The sequence below is a fragment of the Hyaena hyaena genome, unplaced genomic scaffold (assembly GCF_003009895.1).
Source record: "Hyaena hyaena isolate Hyena2069 unplaced genomic scaffold, ASM300989v1 scaffold_12, whole genome shotgun sequence".
NCBI classification, from domain to species: Eukaryota; Metazoa; Chordata; class Mammalia; order Carnivora; family Hyaenidae; genus Hyaena; species Hyaena hyaena.
In genome coordinates, this window is record NW_024080644.1 from 2,492,320 (window position 1) to 2,497,377 (window position 5,058).

Consider the following 5,058-nt stretch of genomic DNA (forward strand, 5'->3'; position numbering starts at 1 on the left):
ATATCATATGATGTCATTTATATAAAATGTCCAGAAAAGGCAAATCTGTAGAACAGAAAGTAGTTTAGTGGTTGCGGGGGTGAGGGGGGGATAGGATTAACGGTAAATGTACATGAGGGATCTTATTGGGCTGATGAGAATGTTCTAAACTGATTTACAGTGATGTACAACTTGATACAATTTACAAAAACATCATTAAATTATACACTTGAAATAGATATTTAAAATCTCATATGCCTCAGTAAAATTTTTAAAATTAAAATTTTTATTTTTTAAATTTTTTTCTTAGTTTATTGTCAAGTTAGTTTCCATATAACACCCAGTGCTCATCCCAACGAGTGCCTTCCTCCATGCCCTTCCCTTCTCCCCAACCCCCATCACCTAAAACTCTAATTTTTAGATTTCCAAGTTTATCAACATCTTTTTTAATTGCATCTGGATTTTGATGCAATACCAACAGAAAAGCTGTTTCCTACACTTGGGCTATAAAATAATTAACCCTGTTTTCTTCTAGTACTTACGTGGTTTCTCTCTTTAAAATTTAGATCTTTAAAAATAAAATTTTTATTTTTTTAATGTTTATTTTTAGAGAGAGAAAGAGAGACAGAATGCAAGTAGGGGAGGGGCAGAGAAAGAGAGGGAGACACAGAATTTGAAGCAGGCTCCAGGACCTGAGCTGTCAGCACAGTGCCCGACATGGGGCTCGAACTCATCTGAGCGATCATGACCTGAGCTGAAGTTGGGACACCTAACCAACTGAGCCACCTAGGTGCCCCTAAATAAGTAAAATTTAGATCTTTAATCCATCTGGAGTTTATTCTTGTATGTGCTGGGAGAGATGGATGTAGTTTTATCTTTTCTCAAATGGGTATCCTGTTGTCCCAATATCATTTATTAAAAAATCTACCTTTGCCCAGTGTTCGAGATGCTACCTTCATCATATACTAAACATCTATTTCTAGACCTTCTATTCTGTTCCATTGGTTTGTCTATTAACAGGTATCATATTGTTTTAATCATAGAGGCTTTTGGTTTTAATATCTGGTAGCACTAGTTCAGACTTGTAACTCTTTCTTTTCAGTGTTTTCTTAGTTTTCCATATATAAACTTTAGGATCTACTTGTCTAGCTCCATAAAAACATTTTTTTTAAGTTATTTTGAGAAAGAAAGTGCAAGCAGAGGAGGGGCAGAGAGAGGGAGAGAGAATCTCATGGCTTACAGGGCTTGAACCCATGAACCATGAGATCATGACCTGAGCCAAAAACCAAGAGTTGGATGCTTAACCAACTGGACTACCCAGGCTCCCCAAAAACATTATCTTCATTGGGATGGCATTAAATTAACTTAGGGAGAACTAACATTTTTATGATCCTGTTATGGGTTGGATTTTGTCCACCAAAAAGATAGATGTTGAAGTTCTAACCCCTGGTACCAGAGAAGTGACCTCATTTGGGAATAGGGCCATTGCAGATGTAATTAGTGAAAATCATACTGGAGTAGAGCGGGCCCTGCAATACGACTGTTCTATAAGAAGGACATCTGCCTAGGGTGCCTGGCTGGCTCAGTCAGAAGAGCGTGCCACCCTTGATATCAGAGTTGTGAGTTTGAGCCCCACACTGGGTGTAGAGATTGCTTAAAAATAAAACCTTAAAAAAACAAAAAGGGCACCTGGCTCAGTCAAGCATCTGACTTTGGCTCAGATCATTATTCTCACAGATCCCACATTGGGTGAGTTCCAGCCCCACTTGGGTGGAAACATGAGCCCTGAGTGAGACCCACTTCCCTCTCTAATTCCTCATTTTGTTATGTATTTGTTTACACACTCCAGCAGATACCAGTTCTTTCCTTACTTGTGCCCCTCCCCACCCATCCTTCTCCCCATCACATAAAGGTATGCTGGTGGTGGTTAACTTGAAAATTTAGTTCATAAATGTGGTGCCAGAAAGTAAATAGGTACTCAAAAAATTATGAAGACCTGTCAAGAGGACTTAAGAACCAACTCCAGGGTCTCCCAGTGGCCAAATCTGGGACAGGAGAGCAACAAAATAAATGATAGTAATGGAGTGTAACAGAGAACCTAAAATATCCATGAGTTCATGCTGGCATAAATAGTGGAATAAATGAATAGGGAGAAAGGAAAGCTCTTCTTTATAGAATTCCAGTTAATAAATAAGGAATGATGGAGGGGCTCCTGGGTGGCTCAGTTGGCTGAGCATCCTGTTTTGGATCAGGTTATGATTTTATAGTTAATGAGTTTGAGCTCTGGATCAGGCTCCGCTGTCAGTGCGGAGCCCATTTTGGATCCTCTGTTCCACCTCTCTGACCGCCCCCCCCCCCCACTTGCACTCTCTCAAAAATAAACATTAAAAAAGGAATGATGGAAATAAAACATCATTATTTGGGGGCACCTGGGTGGGTCAGTTGGTTGAGCATCTGACTTGATTTTCGGCTCAGTTTGTGATCCCACCAGGCTCACCTGCGTTGGGTTCTATGCTGAACATGGAGCCTGCTTGACTCCCTCCCCACTGCTCTCTTCTCTCTCTGCCCCTTTCCCCTGCTTGTATGCACCCTCACTAAAATAAAAATAAATTTAAAACAATAATATTTGGCAAACACCGCAGAAATAATTCAGGCAGGAATCCATGGATGCTAGACTGGGTGAAAGTAAAGTGAAAAATGAGATATGTTTTTTTTAAAAGTAAGCTCAGTGCCCAATGTGAGGCTTGAATGCACGACCCTGAGTTCAAGAGTCATATGCTCTACCAACTGAGCCAGCCAGGTGCCCCTAAATAATAGTCTTAACATTTCTAATTACAAAAGAAAAAATTAGTAACTGTTTAGGGAAAAAAACCTAGCAGATCCCACCTTAACCAAAGCTAATGTCACCAAAAATGAGACGTTGACATCCATGTGTCTTCTGACAGGGACAGGCTGAGATGGACACACCACTTCTGTGCTGTTCTTTCTGAAAACCTAGAACCTGAATTTCATCATGAGCAAATATCAAACCCAAACTAAGGGACATTCTATAAAATAACTGTCCATTACACTTCAAAAACAAAAACCGTTCCAGATTAGAGGAGCCGATGCACACAGGAGAACTAAATGCAGTGTGTGCTTCTGAATTGGATTCTGGACCAATAGAAGGTTCTTAGTAAGACAATTGGTGTAATTTAACCAAACCACTGTTCCCATTGTTTGCAACCAAGAAACTGGCCAGGACACATCAATGGCACAACCCTGGGTCCAAGCAGAGCTCCTGGGATTTAGTGCTGTTATTTTAGGAAGCATTCACAACCCTTAGAACAGGTTAGTGTACTGAATGCTCATTCCCACAAACCTCTGGACTATTATTACCATCCCCATGATGGAGATTTTAAACTGATTCGGAGATTGAGGGATTTGCCCAAGATTGCTCAGCTATTAGGTGATGTGAACTGACTTCATCTGTAGGACCCTTGATGGGTTTTAATCACAGTGTTTCTTACTAACGGCCTCCTCCAACAACTCTGTTCCAAAAAACCATTGCATAGTCATTCTGTCACAAAAAGGCCAGAAAAGAAACTTTGCCTGAGCCCAAGGTTAGAAGGTTTGCTGCCGGTGCATGACTCAGTGAGCCTGCTCACTGACCCCAGTTCCTATGTCCGTTGTTGGTTTGATCACCCATTAAAAAGTTCATGGCTTCCACATTATTTGGTATCAATGAAAATGTATTCAGATTACCATTACTTCAAAACAGCATAGCCGAAGAAAATAAAAATCAGTTCTATATCATTCCTAATAGAATTAGGCCATAAGCAGTACCTAACACGTGTAGAATCTGATATTTTATAAACCTGGAATATACTAATTAGATATAAGGTGACTGGGTTTTTTCCCCCCATTTGTCAGTAGATAGTCTGTCATGAGTCTAGCTTTCCTGCCTCTCACACAAATCTTGACACTGATTTATGTTCCTGAACAAATTAGACTTAATTTAAGAGCAAATCATCAGCAACAGGTATAATTATCTTGGCAGAACATTTATTTTAATTAATTGCTTTCTGCCTAACAGATAGAAGGGTGCTGATGCCATCTACCCTGTAAGGATTAGTGCGATCGTGTAATTTTTTTCTTCCTTCCCTAGACCTCAGTCTCATCAGTTTTAAATTACAAAGGCATTGGTTTACTTCATTATAAAATTGTAATCTTCTATGGCAGTGTTTATATAAGAAACTAGTGAAAGAAAGATGGATTTTAACTACTCTGCAGTATTATACATTCCTGGCTCCCCAAACACAGGCCCCGTTGAGTTCTGTGAAGGTCTGTGTTCTGAGGCTAAGCAGCTGAAAACACCCTCACCCCCATAAACTTGCCAGGGAGTAGGGGTCGAGAAGACATACGTGATTTTAGAACAGTGTCGTTTCTTTTCCTGGTGAAGTTGATTATCAGCTTGACTGTTTATAGTTAAATGAGAGGCAAGAAGAAAACCACCTACGGACATTTAACGCTGTAACTGTTAAAGGTATCTTGCATTAAGTGGCAGAAAACACAGTAACTAGGCTCCATCTTTTCAAACGTGTCAACTTCAACATTGCTTAGAAATGATTTGATGATCTTTCCAAAGAAGAAGCACAGAAACAGCTCACACTAGACCCGAGTAGGGTTCCCAGGGGCAGGGCACCACAACTCTGCGACTCAAGTAATTTTGCTACATAATCATGAAATCTGAAATTCTATTAAGTCTTTTAAGAAATAAAATTTCAGCCTTTAAGACTTTACCTTGCATAGTCCTTCCTATGTCGACCACTTACTTACTCATCTTTTAAATACTATAGGGAAATTTAAGCTTTACCAACCTAAAGTCTAGTGTGAATTCACCACGTATTCTGTATAAGTTCAATAACAAGAGTGGTAATTAAGATGTCTTCCTTGTCTTGATACGGAATCTCAGGCAGCGAGAACAAATGTAAAAACACCACGAAACCATTTGTGTAACAAAACCGCCAATTCTGATTAAATAAAACCCCGGTTAGGTTTTTACAATACAAAATAGATTTAGTATTGAAATGACACAAA